The sequence below is a fragment of the Pleurodeles waltl genome, chromosome 7 (assembly GCF_031143425.1).
Source record: "Pleurodeles waltl isolate 20211129_DDA chromosome 7, aPleWal1.hap1.20221129, whole genome shotgun sequence".
Classification (NCBI taxonomy): domain Eukaryota; kingdom Metazoa; phylum Chordata; class Amphibia; order Caudata; family Salamandridae; genus Pleurodeles; species Pleurodeles waltl.
Genome location: NC_090446.1, coordinates 1351873343 through 1351890653, shown reverse-complemented (window position 1 = coordinate 1351890653; position 17311 = coordinate 1351873343). Strand labels below are relative to the sequence as shown.

General features: G+C 42.1%; 1 protein-coding gene across 1 annotated transcript in view; it reads left to right on the top strand.

The window, feature by feature from the left end:
- The window catches only part of LOC138246300 (galactoside alpha-(1,2)-fucosyltransferase 2-like), a 220250-nt gene that overhangs the window by 1322 nt on the left and 201617 nt on the right, over window positions 1–17311 (top strand). The gene's annotated exons all lie outside the window — the stretch shown is intronic.

The following is a 17311-nucleotide window of genomic DNA, read 5'->3' as shown; positions in this document are numbered from 1 at the left end:
TCACCTCCGCCGTCAGGGTCTCTGCATGGGTGGGGGGGAGGGGACTGCAAGTTTGGCTGGGGAGCAACGGAGCGTCTACCAAGAGGGGTTTCTAGGAACTGTGTCTAGGAAGAGGGGCATCTTAAGAGGCCCCATCCAGTAGTAGGGCAGGAGAAGAAATATCTATCGGCTCAGAAGCCAGATGTCATCATGGATTGAGATGGGCAAAGGGGGCACCATGCCACATCAGCATGCCTTGCCACATAAGAAACAATTCCATACAGTGCTGAACTTGGTAAACATTTACTCCAGGAGACAATAAATTCCAGTCAAAGTGTGGAAACGGACAGGGGGTAGAGTCACGAAAAGCAGAGTCTGACAGTCAACTTGTTCTTTTTTTTAACTCTACGGTAAAGAAACTGGCAACAAGAGCAAACGTGGCATTAAATCTGTTCTGGCTGAATCGGTCAGAAAGAGGCGGCCTTTTAAAATGTCCTATGGGGTTAAGGCACCTGCTGCAGAAATCTTTGTGTGATCAGCAAATCCCAAGAGCAGATCTCAGGGGCAAATATCAGATAATAATATTGGTAAGATAACTCTTGGGGTTGATGCACTAGCAGGACAGATCTGTGTATTGATGCATATTAGCACAGAGGATCAATATGTCTCCTGCAAAGCACATTATGAACATGTAGCTCTGAAACTTTTATTTTATGTTGTTAGGTAAGTTTTTACTTACCTATGCTGCCAGGAAGGGTCATTTTCTAGCTAATTGTACCGTATTTGTTTATTACACTGATAATGAATAATATATGATTCACTATTAGAGTAATCAAGAAAAATCATGGAGGTTGGTGCTCCAACCAGTGTCTACAAGGATGAACTGCCCATGTGTTGCTGGCATTGCTTTTGCCACCTCTCAAGCCAGGGATAGAAAATGCAGTGCCAGGAGTTGCAAGGGGCAAGACAGAGGTCACAGCTGCGACCCATGGCGACACCTAAATGAGTACATGGAGTTAATGGTTTTAATACGGAGATCCTTTTGTTTCTTGCGGTTCATAAATTGTAATTATTCTAGTGCAGCACAGTGAGCTATGAACCAGCATCAGCTTCAAGTAGCTGCATGCAAACTCCAAGACATGGGTTGAGAGCTCTACTGTTTTTTTTCAGTAAATCTGTTTTTATAATCAGACTGTTAAAAAGGAATCCCTTGGGTAGTAACACAGTCTTGTTAATACAGACAGTCCCAAGCACTGCCTTACGCTTTAAATCCTGACTTTGTGTTTCTCCTGGCCATGCATTCTTAGTGGCTAATGCCTACCAGTACAGAAAATACTTGTAACTGCCACTATCTTATCTAACACATCCTGTATATTGATTTACAAACTTGTTTAATTTATTGCCAATGTATAATGTGTGGTTGTGAAATAAAGTGCTTTGACAGCCTACACTGGGTTGAGTAGTGCTATAAAACAATAAAAGAAATTGTGCTATTTAAATTGTTGTATAACTATTCATACAGAGTGCTACATGAGACATTCGTACAGTGCATGCGCATCTCTCATAGACACGGGTTGTACAAAGTAAAAAAAAAAAATCTAACTTAAAATCACATATTTCCTTGAGTACTCTAACAAAAGGAGAAATGACCCCTTAAAATCAGCCTACGTTTTGGGTCCAGCTGGAATTGAAAATAGCAAATGCTCGGAATGAAGGTGTGGGCACTGCAGAATGTCGTCCTAAAATTCAGCATATTTCGCTGGGTCCATTCCAGCCTTGGTTCCAGATCTGGCTTAATAATAGCTGATGGACCCGGGATCCAGATGGATCCCTCTCATTTCCTACACCGTTAACATATAAAGAATGTCAATGGTAATCATTTACATATTGATTACGGTGAAATCTGGCAGGTACCAGGCCCTCCTGGATCTGAAACGGACACCCCTCTAGATGGTTTTAAGGTCCTTGATGAGATGAATCATGAGATCGTTTCTAAACTATTGGCCCAGGGTGCAAGCTTGTATTAGGAGATGTCACATTAGGCCTTCGGTGTGGGGAGAGAGAAGGCTTGTCCCCGTTTTTACTTTTTTTACTTCCTGGTTTGCAAGTAGGCTATGTCACTTTTGAGATTTGCTCCAAGGAGGTATACTATAAGGGCACAAGTGAAATTCAAGAATGTAAGTTTTTAAGTGTGTACGTCTTCTTGCAGTTTTTTTTGTAATTACCAACTAAACACTGAATTTGACAGCAGATGGGGACAAGCAGGCCAGTCTGGTCTGCCCTGTCTTCTGATTATAGCAAACTGATGACTACTTGTGTCGGAGCACTATAACATACTCCGGTCTACCACAGGCACAAGGGTTTTTTGAAATTATAAATGTATATTGAAACAAATGTTGAAGTTAGCAAAGTTTACATACTTTGCCCAAATTCACATTGGGGAAAGATTTCTCTTAAAACCAATTCCACCAGAGAAATAGAAAAACCATTTTTGCGCTTATCATACATATGAATGTCCATGAACAACAGGAGTGGCTTTAGGGCGGTGTGATCAGTGCACCTGCACCTTTCACTGACTTTGGTGGGGAGGGGGGAGCTATGTTTAAAAACACTGTGAACTTCCTTATGCCTCCAGCTGTTCCAGGAAACAATGAAAAGGTCAAGTTAACTCTAGTGATTAAAGGTACTGCTAGTGGGATATCTTAGTCAAGCTTCAGTTTTGAATCATTATAATGAGCCTGCTGCAAAGAACGTTTACCATACAGATTGCAAAACTGAGCGTGAGTGAACTATGAGCTTTAAGTACTGCTTTAACAAACATGAAATATATGTCAGAGAGGGACTGTGGAAAGATGAGGGGCGCTCTTGGAGGATCGGAGTGAGGGAATTCGTGGAGGAGGTCAATGGGAGGGGAGAGGCGGGGGTGTTGGCCAAAAAAGACTGTTGCACCGGGCTCCGCCAGCACTAAAGCCGGCACTGATGAATAATACACCTGTAAGTATGGAACAAACATCAAACTAATCACAGAGGTATTTTGTGACTCAAGACTGGTTACTGAAGTATAATTCACACCAGAGCCTTGTGTGAGGCTCAGTACAAGTAGAAAAAACAAACGCTCATCTGGTATTTAATGGGGCTGAATCACAAACTGCATCTTGTAGTGCATGATATAACACTACAGCAGTACTACTCACGCACAAAAAATACAATTTTGAAAACTATGCCCGGAGACCTGCACCTCTCCTGTCTTTTCGGTGCCGAAATCTCCACACAAGTATATAAACAGTTTAGCAGTAAATGTAGGAGAGAGCAGGAAAAGTGTTGGATACATGGGGAATAATGACTTCTAAATGGGAAATATTTCGGCCAATTTAAGGAGGGGTTTAGGTTATTAATTTAATTTACATTTATATTACATTTATATTTTCATTAAAAACATTTTTTTATTTTTTCAACATGATAACCTTTGATAAATTTAGACAGAAATCTACACCCAGAGATGAAAACTTACTAACTGTTATTATACACTCGGAAATTCAGTTTTAGGAGGCTTCCTCACTCATGTGAAGTGGTGCAGACATGTACCGTTACACCTAGTTGCAAATCTCCACGAAGACTTGGTGAATAGTAAAAAAGTGAAGAATTACAAGTTGGTGTAGGAATAAATGCACATGCAAGTAAACATACATAGGTATGTATACCTTTGTAAATAAGGTCTTCTGAGTTTCTGATCATACATAATCTCTCTCTCTCTCTCTCTCTCTATATATATATATATATATATATATATATATATATATATATATATATATATATATATTCTATTGTATTATATTATTATTATTATTATTATTATTATTATTATTATTATTATTATTATTATTATTATTATTATATTATATTATATGTGTGTATATATCCATGGCCCTGCTGGTTCCCATAACATGTTCCTCGTTGGGGGCGTGAGGGGACGCCCAAGGCCCCCACAGCTTGCTGCAGTGGCGTAAAAAAGCCCCTGCAGCCCCTGTAGTGTGCAGGGTCCGGAGCTCAAGGAGTACCCCGAGCACACTACACTGTGCAGGACAGCAGGCCCATGACTGGTTCCAGGGCAGAGAGGCCCCCTACAGGTACTTTCCAGGGACTCCATCTTAAGTTTCATTACACCACTGGCTTGCTGGGTACCCTGCTTGCACCCATTCTGGGTACAAAGGGAGCCAGCAATGTTCCCACCCAATGGGAGCAGTTTTTCTTTTGCTCCCACAGGGCGGTAGCAATTCTGTGTTAATCCCTGCCCAAGAACGTGGGATCAGAAAGTTGCTCCCACCTGGTGGAACATGCCCCTCCTCCCCTTATTAAAAAATCAGCCCTGGGGTATGGGGCATCCTCCTTCCCCTTATTATATCGTTGACCCTTGGAGAAGAGATCCCTTGGTCTCCTAGAGGCTGGGTGAGGCAGGGCACACATACCCTTTCCCCAAAACACAAACTTGTGCCATTCCCAGAGAACCTAGCCCACCCGAGGGGGTTACTCTTTAAAGGTTAGGAGCCCACCCAATTATAAAAAAAAAGAAAGAATTACAGCAGATTTGTTGATCCACCGCAAATTTGCGGTAACATTAAGAAAATGCGGGGCATATTTACAAAGAATTTGTGCATCATGGATGATGAGCCACTTTCCTTGTGCCCCCCCCACCGGCACCTAAGGACACCATGGTTGCGCTGTATTTACAGTACAGTGCACCATGGCGGTCGTTAGCACAATAGCATCAAACTTTTTGAGGCTACTGTGGAGCTTTGCTACACTAACGTAAACGTAAACATTTTTTGACGCTAATGCAGTAAAACACAGGGAGGCCCATTGAATATAATGGGTGCATCATTTTAACGCCTGCTGTCAGCAGCCATTAAAAATGACTGAAAAAATGGAGAAGTGAAATGTTGTCAATTTTACTGTGCCATTTTTTTCGGGCCTCCCTGAGCTGGTATGCTACTCTTGCATTCATTATGCCTGATGCAGGTATAATGTGGCACAAGGGGTCGCAAAGTGGCGCAATGCAAGCTTTGCGCCACTTTGTAAATATGGCACGGTAGAAAAGCCAACTTAGCATAAAAAAAACGATGCTATGGTGGCGTAAATGTGTCCCTTTATGTTTTTGGCCCCTGGGGGTGGCATTATAAAAAAAATAAACGCCGGCAACGGGCCTCCATGAAAAACGAAGTGGAAAAGGGGCAGGTGCCTCCCCTTCCTGAGCATTTTCGAGGCCCCAGTGTCACCATCTACCTCGGCTACTACTTATAAAAAGGGGGAGGGTGTGTGCAGTCCCCTCCCCTGTATAGGACCTCAGAATCCCCTCCCCTGGGGCCAAAATACATATAATAAGGGAGTCGGGACACGCAGCACCCCTCCCCAAGCCATCAATGCGCCTCAGAGAAACCACCCTTCTGGGTGACAAGAAAGTACATGGGAGGGGAGCACAGCCTCCCTTCCCGTGCCTTACAAAGCCCAGAGACGTCATCCCCCAAGACCTGCTCATACACTGTGTCCAGAGGAACTCACCTCTAGGATGCAGGAGTTTTTCTGCCTGCAGGAGCATGGGCAGGGTAAGAAAGTTTGCTCTCACCCAAGAGGAACTTTTAAAATGTTCCTGCCAGGTAGGAGCAGACATTTGTTTCTCCCGCCAATGCTCTTTTGAGCAGGGAAATTCAGATTGGTATTGCCCAGCAATCAAAAAAAGCATTTCCTGCTGGGTGGCAGCACTGCTGGCTCCTTGGGCATCCAAGATGGGTGCATGCAGGGTACCAGTGGGGCATAGGGAGGGTGCTCTTTGGCTCCCATGTGGTCCCTAACATACTTTTTTTATGGATGCCCCAAGTAGGAACCATGGCATCCACTTAGGAGCGCCAAAGGTCCAGTGCTTAATATGAGTTGGTGGTTTTGAGAGCCAGCACTTTTTTTCTGCATCAGGCATTTACTACAAGCAAAAGACACATATGGGAAAGACGAAGGAAGAGAAATATGAAAAAGTGTCACAAAGGGAGAAAGCAGAAAGCTGCAAGAGTGATCTGAAAAGGCAGGGAGTGGCTATGAATAGATTAAAGAGGCCCAAAATGGCTTTAGGATTACGTTGCCTCAGTATTCTGTGCTCACACATTTGATTGCAGCAGTTGCGTGTTTCAAAGAAGAGCGCTAGGCACCAGCACATTTAATTTTTATTTGCAAATTAAGAACTGATAAGGCTCCAATGAATTAGGTGCTTGGGGCCACCATTGGCTCTGGAAGGGGGACGTGTGCCTACATCCCCTTAAAAATATATGAGGGCCCCTCAGGGAAGGGGTCCCTGGGGTCCATAGAGGGGTGGGCTGCGTGCCTGCTCTCCTTATTAAAAAAGAAAGCCCCCAGTAGATTTGGTTCCCAGATCCATAGTGCCTCAGGGAGGGAGTCTGCGTGCCTCCTCCCGTTAAAAAGAAAGGCCACAGGGGTTAGGGTCCTTGGAGTCCACAGTGACTTGTGGGGGCTGCATACCCATCTAAATATGTCCCCCCCTTATAAAAATAGTGCTAGGGATGGGATCCTCAGTGCCACAAGAAATTTGGGGAGAGGGACCGCATGCTCTCTCTCTTTAAAAAACTAGAAATGCCCTGGGAAATTGTGTCCCTGGTACCTTAAATACTTGGGGAGGAGGGCTATGAGCCCCCTCACATAAAAAAATAAATATGGCCCCAGGGGATGAGGTCCCAGGGGGCTGCTAAGACTCGGGGATGGGGGCTGCACACCCTTCTCCTTTTTTTGGCAAATCAGCCCCAAGGATGGGGTCTGCCTGGATGTGCCATGCACAGTGGATGGGTTGGCAGCTCCTGGGGGGTTGGCAACAGAGCCTGGCCAAAGGCCAGCCCATGGGACTAGCCCCACACAGCACATGGCAGAAGGCTGCAGGGCCTGGTGAGGCCTGGTGATGAAACATATTACTTTATGATAAAAAAAAACTGTAGCACTTCACTAAAACCGTAATTTAAAGAGATGTTATAGTTAAATGAAAATGTAATTGACAACATAATGTTTTAAACAAAAAAAAACACTGAAATTCACCAGTTATAGTTATCTCTAATAACTATAACTAATGTCCTAAAGTAACTATAACTGACCCCCTCGCCCTGCACAGCTAGTTGCTCCGCATATTATAAAACTCTTCACATGTTCTATGACATTGTCAATAACATCACTGCAACATTTGAAATCACATCATTGATGACAAGACTGTGCATGGCGGGTCATAGGTGGCATTATACTTAAGCGTTGAAATCATTAAAAAAAATCAAAAATTGAGTTACCAGTTATAATTTAATAAGATAACTAAAACTTGTGCCTCAGCAATGCACTGCTTACAACCTCACTTGCTGCATCACTAATGTCATGTTAAATTGCATCATTGATTACATCACAGATGGCATCTCAAATGACATTACTGATGAGATAAATAATGACACCATGCAATCATAGTAACATCGTCCTATAGGGTTTGTGGACTTGAAGCAATTCAGCACATTGCACCTGAGGAGAATTTTCTATTCATTGTCATGGGATTTCTCTCTTAAAGGCATCACCTGACCTGCAGTTTTGAGTCAAAAGATTTGCAGGCATACATTTATGACTGAAAAGACATTTTCTGTCAGGCCCTAGGAACAACCTGCTATAGTTTAGTAAAATACTCTACACACATCTTGAGATTGCAACTATGACAAACAATGTTAGAGCCATGCTTACAATGCCAGCATGAGATAAACCACTTGTAGGTGGGACACCCCCTGCTTTCTACATTATTCATCAATCTGCAATGCCTCAAAACCTTCAGCAAAATTCTGAAAATAAACATCCACACTTTGTCAACATCCTCATTATGTACAAATCGTCTATACTGCTCTACTATAACTATTGAACATGGACACGTTTCCAGATATCGTCTGATGAATAATCTATTGTTTACAGAAGCCTTGGCCTTTCCCACAGATTTTTTGGAAATGACTTAGCTTTAAGCCTCTAATTCATTTCAAACATTGCTCTGCAACCAAATCAGGTGCACTCAACCTTTGATTTGTTTTACCATGAAGTAAGACTTGTGAATTCAAAAGCGTTCATCATATAACTTGCAACATGCACAATTATACTCAACTCCATGGCTTATGATGTTTCAGTGCTATAGACCCACATGTGTATACTCCCTCCCTTTATGCTGTAAAAAAAGTGATGTCATGAATGAAGTCATCAATGATGCAATTTGAGAAGCTATCTGTGATGTTATAAATTATGTAATTAAACGTCATGAGTGATGCAATATGAGAGGTCATTAGCAATGCATGGCCAGGGTAGAAATTATAGTAAGCTCAGTAAATTGCAACTGTTGAATTTTACTGTTTTGGGGTTTTTAAATGTTACTTTTTATGTTATATAAACAACTAACTATAATGTCAACCTTGTCCTTTGCTGAATTTCACAATAAACGTATATTTGTTTACCAGAATGTAATACTGTTGCCTCTTTGGTTGAATCCTGACTTGCATTTATGTTATGACAGGGAATGTCATTGATAATGTCATGTTTTAAACACAAAAAACACTGAAATTCATCAGTTATAAATTACTGAGCTAAGTATAGCTTGAGCCACCACTATGCCTGACTTATGACAATCTCATATCACAGGGCAAAGATCGTAAGATTTTCTGCAACATGGGCTTGTCACTCATGTATTCGTTAATTTACACATAAATTCAGCTATCCACAAAGTGGCCAGTACAAGTGAAAGCTATGCATTGGAGAACCTTGGTTTACCTAAAGGAGCCTGTGTGTGTATTGTAATTTATAGCTTACATGATTCTGCGTCATTTAGGACTTAATTTCATATCCTAAATCAAGTGTCATAAGTTATAGTGAGCTATAACTGCTGTATTTCAGTGTTTTTGTGTAAACAACTGACAATATCACTGACATTTTCACCTAACTATGGCATCCCTTTAAGCGTTGGTTTTGTCAGTAACTGTCTATATTTTTGTATTTAAATGTATACACTATTACCGTATCTAACTATAACTTCATTTTACCCTTTGTTTTTATCAGTGAATTTCTTATAATTTTAATGTAGGGTAATATCTTATTACCATATCTAACCTCCAACAAACAGCCAACTGCCTGTACCATAAAGCCTTTGGCTGAGATCAGCTAGTGGTAGCCTGCATGGCCTGGTCTGGGGACAGGCCCTTTTGCAAACCATCTGCAGGCAGCCAAACCCCCAGTATACATGACCTTCAGCCATACACGTGGGGGGCCAACTCCACACAGGCTGCCAACCCTGTGTTGACAGCCAAACCTCACCTTGCACTGCAGTTGGCTTCCAACACTCATTTATTTTTATTTTTTGGATCCTACAAGACTCCCATAGGGTGGCCTTGCTGGGTCCCTCAACACTTCGATGGGACCATGACAGACCACGACCCCAAACAATTTATTTTTTAAATTCTGTCCTCTGGTGATGCTACTGGGACCCTCACATAAGAGGTAGCTCAGGATATCCCTTCCATGCCCTCTTCGATCTGTTTTTTACAAATATTCTCAGGACTTGGGGAGTCTTCATGAAACCCTCTGAAAAACAAAGTTAATCCTTCTCTGCTCTTTCCTAGAAAGTTTCAGGGTTATCTGTCAAGCAAGGGCTGAGAAAAAGGGAGGTGGGGGTTTCCCAAAAATGCTGTTTCCCCAAGCAATGTCCATTCGGAAAGTTAGAACACAATACAGAAAAAATGTTGAACAGAATTGCACCAAATATGGCAGAAAGCTAGCTCTTTTCTGAGAATCCCAGCTTTTTGTTACTTGGGTCATTTGTTTATAGCTGTTTTAGAAAAATTAAGGTTCAGAATTTTTAAATATCTTTTGCTGTGGGACTTCAAATGACAAAAATAAAACCTGATTGGCCAGGCCTGTGTGATTGAGCAATGTGAGTGGTGGGGGGCCACATGAAGAAAATTCTTTCAAGTGATATTACAGGACACAGGGGACTCTGTCCCAGGATCCTGCAACTTAAAAGGAAAGTAGATAGTTGGGCATAGGTTGGGATGCCTTGAACCAATGGCTCTTATGAGATTATAGAGGGAGCCCCTAAGGCCACAATATTTTTTTCAGGCCGTAAGTCCCTCAAGACCCTGGCAGGAGATTTTGACAGCTGTTCAAGGATTCAGTGTGTTCCCTGTGTATTCCTGCAGGACTCTCATGTGAGCCAGCATATACATCCGTATTCTTACGGGTATCCCGTTTGACCTAAAAAAAACCATAAAAATATTAAAACAAGGAAGAATGTGCAGTGGGGTTCATTAATAGTGCTTGACCGCCTGTAGGGTTGGACACTCAATCTGACCAAAGGACAGGACATGCAGCCAATCCCCTGTCATTCATGGCCAAAAATTAAGAGCAGTGGAGGTTGGCTGCCCACAGAGGTTGGGCGCAGGTTCTGTCCACAGATCAGGCCATGGATTGGGCACCCATGAATGGGTGGGTGAAGGGATTGCAGCCAATCCCCCAAAGTACACCGTCAAAGGCCCTTTCAGTGGAACTTCAACCTAGTTTAACCCTTTTTCGCACTTTAGTGCAGTACACATAGAAAGTTGGGAAAAGTTTGAAAAAAGGCATTCTTTCTAAAACTTTCTGTCTGCCTTAAGGTGACATTACTACTTGGTGCCAAGTCCTATATTTTGTGGTAGATTTAGTAAAGAGGACGTTGTATCAAAATTAATCTGTGGCTACATGTGAATGCTCATGTACTACCTATGGAACACCCTCTTGATGAAAATGAGCACAAAGTAATGCCAAGGCTGCTTTTCAAAGCAAGTCAGGATTTGCGCTGGAAAGTAAATACCAAAAAAAACCTTTGCGCCAATGCATGTCACTTTTGTAAGACAAACTCGCACACAATATGAATCTGCTCTCTGTGTCTGCATTTACAAACACAGTGTTCCCAACTCAGATAGTTAGGGCCTGATTACAACTTTGGTGGTCTTGTCACTACCATCACGGTGGCATGGGAAACCCCGAACCGCCAACTAGCCAGTGCTCCAGCTAAACTATGATGTTGAACTGGAGACCGCAGGCGTCCTGAATACAGACAGCCATTTGCCGACCGCCTTGATGGTGGCTGGGGAAAAGTAGCTGTCAGAGGGCGGCATAGACAAGGTTACTGCTGTCCACATTACGATGTTCTTTTCCGTCAACCCGACTGTGCTGGAAAGACCTTCTGCCTCAACATGGCGGAATCCCAGAAAATGGAGTGCTAGCTCCCTCATTTCCTTCTTTTCCCTTCAGTCTCTGACATGGACCCCTTGTTCAGCCCCCGACCTTCAAAGCAGCAACTTCACACCAAGAAATAAAATACAAGTAAGTACCTTTGGCACATGTACAAAGTATTTCACACGTCATGCATCTGTGTACATTTGGTCAAAATGAACACACCTGCATTGACACAAATGAATAAATATACCTTGTACTGCTGACCACTTTCCCACCCCAGTCGACTGCCTCTGGGCCAGTGGTAACATTGTAATACGGTCTTTTTAGGACCCCTGCCTTCGCCATATGGTGGTCTGTCTGCCAAACTCCTAATCAGGCCCTTAGTCTTTGAACTGACATCAGCACAACACTTTCATTGGAAAATGGATTGTTGGTAAGGGCAGGTAAGTACCTACACTTAGCAACAGGCCACTAACCTCTACTTAGGTCTAGTTAGGTCTCAATAAGTTAAACCCAGCTCAACCCTTGATAGCTTGGCAACGAGCGACAAGGCTTAACTTAGGAGACAAATGTGTAAAGCATAAAAAAAATCACAAAACAGTAAATAAGTAAAATACAAAACACAATAAAAAATCCAGCACCAATTATAGAAATATAATATATTTATATCTTTAAAATGACACCAAAATGAATGAAATCTGATAAGGGAAACTGGAGATATGAATTTGTAAAGAATTCAAGTTTTTTAGCGCACATAAACGAATAGCTCCAATCTGGTCACACCTCAACCGGGGCAAAGTCAAAGTTTGAGGCTGACCGTGATGGAGCCCTGCTCGGCTACAGCAAGCGGGAGGCCTCGGTCAAAAGTTTACCTTCAGTTTTAGTTGTTTTCCTGAAGATTTTCTTCACCGGATGAAGTGGCCAGTCCAATCCGCCCTCCTAGAGCCCTTCCTTGAATATGTTTTGTGGGAGCCCTCGGTGGAGATTTCTACGTTCGGGCTTAGTCACTTTTTCGAGATAAAAATCCTTTGACCGGGGCAAACCTGAATCTTGATCCGATGTCCCTGGAGCCCTCTTTGGATACCCTGTGCATGAGGTCCCGGACAACTTCCTATGTTCGGAATTAGTCACTTTTTCAATATTTTCTTCACTGGAACGAACCTGCAAGTCAGGCCGGGTTGCGGTTGAGGCAGGCCAGCTAGAGTTGCTGCAGGGGGTTGGTCCCTTTATGGAGCTTTTTCCAAAAAGTTCTCCAAACTTCTGGATCTTCTTCCAAAAGTTCTTTTAATGTTATTTTGTGGTCCACAGCTCACTCCAAGGTTCCAGAAGCTCTGAGTTGCTCCTTGAGGGTTGCAGACTACAATTCCCAGAATGCATTTGGCTCAAACTCCAAAATGGCCACTGGACAAGGGTCAGCTGGCCAGTTTCTTCAGGATGCAGTGTCAAGGTGCAGGTCAGAGGTCCAGCAGCGCAGTCCCTCTTCTTCTGAGGTTCTTCCTTCCAGGAATCTGGTAGGAACTTGGTAGGGAACTGAGGTGTGGGTTCAGCTCTGCCAGTTTTCTCCTTGCTCCTGGGTGAAAAACAGGAGGGTCCTGGTTCTCCAATCAGACGCGGGGTCCTTCCCCCTGTGATGACCACTTCCTCGGAAGTGTGGCAAAATCAATCCCAGGGAGCACCATTCTTTAAAAATCCATCATGGCTGAAACTGATGTTTGGAGGTTACATCTGGCTGAGCCAACCCACAATCAAGAGGCATCTAGTTGTCTGGGTTTGCAGGATGTGAGAAGGTGCTGGGTTGCTCCAATGTCCTTCCTTGCCTTTGAAGACCAGTTTAGCAGTCCTCCCTTCTTCCTGCTTCCCCATCTGCTAAGGCAGTACTCATCCCCCAGGCACATTCCTTTGTCTTCAGCACAGGCTACTTCACACCTCATCAAGGCAGCCTGGCCAGGCTTCCAGAGTCTGGCCAATCAGAGAAGGGCACTACAGTACTGAAGTTGGCAAATTTCCAGGTAGAGTTTAAAACTCTTTACCTGAACTAGTTAGATTATATCCAACATCTTTAAGTTATGAGAGTTATTATAACAATGAATTTGTTAATTAAAATAAAGTCTCCCAATGTTAGCCTATGGAGGCCATTCACTACAGTGCAGAAACAAATAATTTGGCTGTTTTACCTCACCAAGGCTTATAAAACTATTTTTATAAGGTTCCTGCTTATAGTTACCTGGCACCAAACCCTAGAGGCACATAGGGCACACCTTAGGGGTGACCTATATGTAAACATAAGGTAGTTTAAGACTTTGGAAGTACTTTTAATTCCAAAGTCAAATTTGCATGTAACTTTACTTTAAAAGCAGCCAGCAAGGAAGGCCTGCCTTTAAAATGACCCTGGGCACCTCAGCAGTGCACCTATGGTGCACCACCTATGCTGGGGTCCCTAAACCTACATGCCCTACCATATACTAGGGACTTATAGGCACGTTTACTTAGTCAATTACAATTAGCCTAATTTGCATATTCATTTTATACAGAGCACACGCCCTGGGACTGGGTAGCAGTACTCAGGGCACCATCAGAGTCAGGAAAACACCAGCAAAAGGTGAAAAATGGGGGCAAAAAGTTAGGGGGCCTCTGCAATCAGCCTTGTTTTCTCACAACTTTAAATAGAATAACCATGAGAAACAGCACTCACAAGAGGGAAGGTATGGCAGTTGAGAAAGGGGATTAAATGATCTCCTCTACAAGTATAAAAAAGTGATGCAATGGGAGGATAGTACACAGCAGACTATTCAAAGCAATGTCCACAGCACAGATAAGGAAAGGGGAATACTTGCACTGATTTGTGGCTATCATCAGACTCCTCTGTTGAGGAGATAGATGGCTTAATTGATGGCTCAAAGCAGGGAGAACAAACAGAATGTTTTTTCTTTATTTATGTATTTTTGGTTTCATATAGTGCTAACCAGACCCAGATGGGTATCAAGGCACACTGAATGGAAAGAGCAAGTTGCTTGAAAAGGAGGATGGTTGAGGTGTTGGTTGGTTTCAGTGAGTGTACGGGGGAAGTTTGGCGATTTGGAGGGTTCTAGAGGATATGTCAGGCTGAGATGCAGTCCTGAGGCCTGGGCCAGATTTGGCAATTCAAACTGAATGGAGAAGTAAATTCTAAGTTCTTTCTTGAAAATGAATACGGAGGGATTGGTTCTCATGTCAAGTGGAATGAACTTTCAGATCCTGGGGGCTCTGACTGACAAGATTTGCTCATTGTGCAGGATTTTCTGAACAGAGGAGCTTCATGACAAAAAGATTTGTTGCTTCTGGGTAGATGTAATCTGATTGGGATATTTAGTTTGCAGGCTTGTTAGGTTCGAATTCCATAGTGAATGCTTTGTTGATGGTGCAGGCGAGTTTGAGGAAGATTCTGGGGTCGATTGGAAGCCAATTGAGTTTGGCCAGGATGAGGATAATGTGTTATTGTATGTTAGCTCCTGATACCAGGTGTGCTGCAGAGTTTAGAATTGCTCTTGGAGGGACTCAGTGTGTTTTGGTGATGCCAGTTAGGTAGGCATTTTTATAGTCGGGTTTAGAGAGTGCTAAAGATTGGAATAAGGTCTTGAATTTGTCAGTCGGGATGAAAGGTTTGACTTTCTGAAGGAGTCTGATTTAGGGTTATACATCCCTTGTTAAGGTGTTTATGTGGGTGTGAGTGTTTAGGTTCTTGTCAAGGATTAAACTCAAGGATTTAGTAGACTCAGCAACTGTTCACCACTGCACCAAAAACAAGCATTGGCAAAACCCATAGCTCTCGCTGTTGAGAACTGGTTGTTTTGCCTGTTCCTGTAGTTATGTGCAGCATAGAATCGGCAAGATGCTGGGCAACATGGTGAAATGCTACAGCACACCTACAAAATAATGCAGGTGCCATCCATCTGAGATGGATCGGTAAATAAATAAGTGCTATTAATGTGGACCAGCAATTTGTTGCCTGGTCCTTCTAAAAAAATATATAGTTAAAAAGAGACCATGAGTGGGCAGGAGGGTGGAAGGGTGAAGCACTGGGAAGCAGGAGGGTGAAAGGAAGAAGCAACAGGAAGCACATGGGAGAGATGAAAAATAGCACTCCTGGGAGAAGCACTTAAGCGAGAGTGCAATGCGAGAGAACAACCTGCACTTCAGGGCAAATGAAACACATAGGGTTTGGGGAAGAAATACAATGCGAGAAAGAGCAACATAGAGTGTAGAAAAGATGGGGAAGGGAAGTAGACCTGGGAGATAGCCGTCAAACACAATCACCCTCATAGAGTGCTTAGCCAAAAATGAAAAAAATAATTCCCAAAAATAAAAGTGAATGGAAAAGGAAAGAGTCTATGTTCCAGAAAAGGGAAAAATGCATAAAAGGAAGACAAGTCCACACAGTCTTAGAAACAAAAACAAGATAATGAGAGTGACAGTAAAGCCAACCAGTGTTATGCAGTGGGTGGACTGTAAGCCTACTGAAAATTGACAATAGGTATTTCCCAACCAGACAGCTTGTGTGGTCTGGTAAGTGACACCTAGAAACATAAACAGTCTCTCTGTGGAAAAGGAAAGGAAACAAAAACAATGAGGAGACAATTTCTGATTTTTTGTGGCTCCTTTAATTGAAATTGGGGGCATTGCAGATCTTTTTCCATTTTGTGCCTAAAGCTGTCAAAAGCTGGATGGCTGTTTAATGTTTTCAAAAATGGACAGAAATGTGTTGATAAATTGTCAGATATTGATGTTGTCCATACAACTGCATGTTATTAATGCAGCTCCCTTCATGTCTACATTTGCCTTTCTCCAAGTCTATTACTATAACTATTACTACTCATAATATGACTACTAACCCTTCCTCTATAGCTGGGTCTGTTCACTGAGGTAGCTAATGCATCCACGTCATGAGTCTGTGTTCCACCTTATGACCAGAGATTCGAATTCTGACAGGTCCATTCAGTCTGTCACCCTTCTGAGGTTAACAAAACGAATGAACTTTGTAACAATAAACATCTGTTATTCAGTGCCATGATGCCCAAAGGGGAACAGCCACTACTACTATAACTGCTACTGATGCACCAATGAAATATTTGTGATTATAACTATTAGTACTACGACAATGACTTCTGCTCTAACATCTATTGCTGTCACTAGAACCACCACAGGTAGCAGGGGCACAAGTAATGTGTATTTCCACACCTATTCTGAATAGTAATACTGCAACTACTAACATAACTATTTCCGATTGTACTATTTACAGTACTTTTACTATTACTAGTACAGCTATAACTATTACTACAGCTATAAATATGTTACTTTTAATATAACTAATAATATTATTGTTACTGGAACTATAACCACTACTGCTAAAATGATTATAGGTGCAACATATGCTACCATAAATACCTCTAATATCATAAGTACTAATAATACAACTATGCCTACTGCTACCATGACATCTTCTGATGCTACTACTATTATTACTGTTCTGATAATACTACTACTACACCTACTGTTGATATCACAGTGTACCTACTGATATTATTACTACTACTGTACTATAATTACTATTATACCAACAGCTAGTAGTCCTCCTGTAACTAATACTATAACTGTTTCTGCTACATGTACTGGCATTGCTAATACTAATGGGCAATACTATGTCAAAAAGAAAATGAAGATCTATAGCTTAAACACTAAAGACATAAAAGTATTACATTTTATTTTATTAGTTTACTTGTACCTTAACTATCACACATCTCCAGACCTAATAATGAATGTTTGGCTTCTGTTGTGAGTAAACGGAAGTCAGCATTTTCCTATAGGATGAACTACCTGCTCATTAGACGTTGTGAGAAAGTAACAACTTTTACACAAAGACATAATTCTGAGGTACATCATTATTAATCAAACATTGGAATGTAAATCAACTGCAGGTGTTGGACTCAACAGACTCAACAATACTAATATGAACAATATACATACCTTTGGAACTGACATCTGGATAATTACAAAACTTTACAAAACCATTTGGTCTAAAAAGGCATTTTTCAGT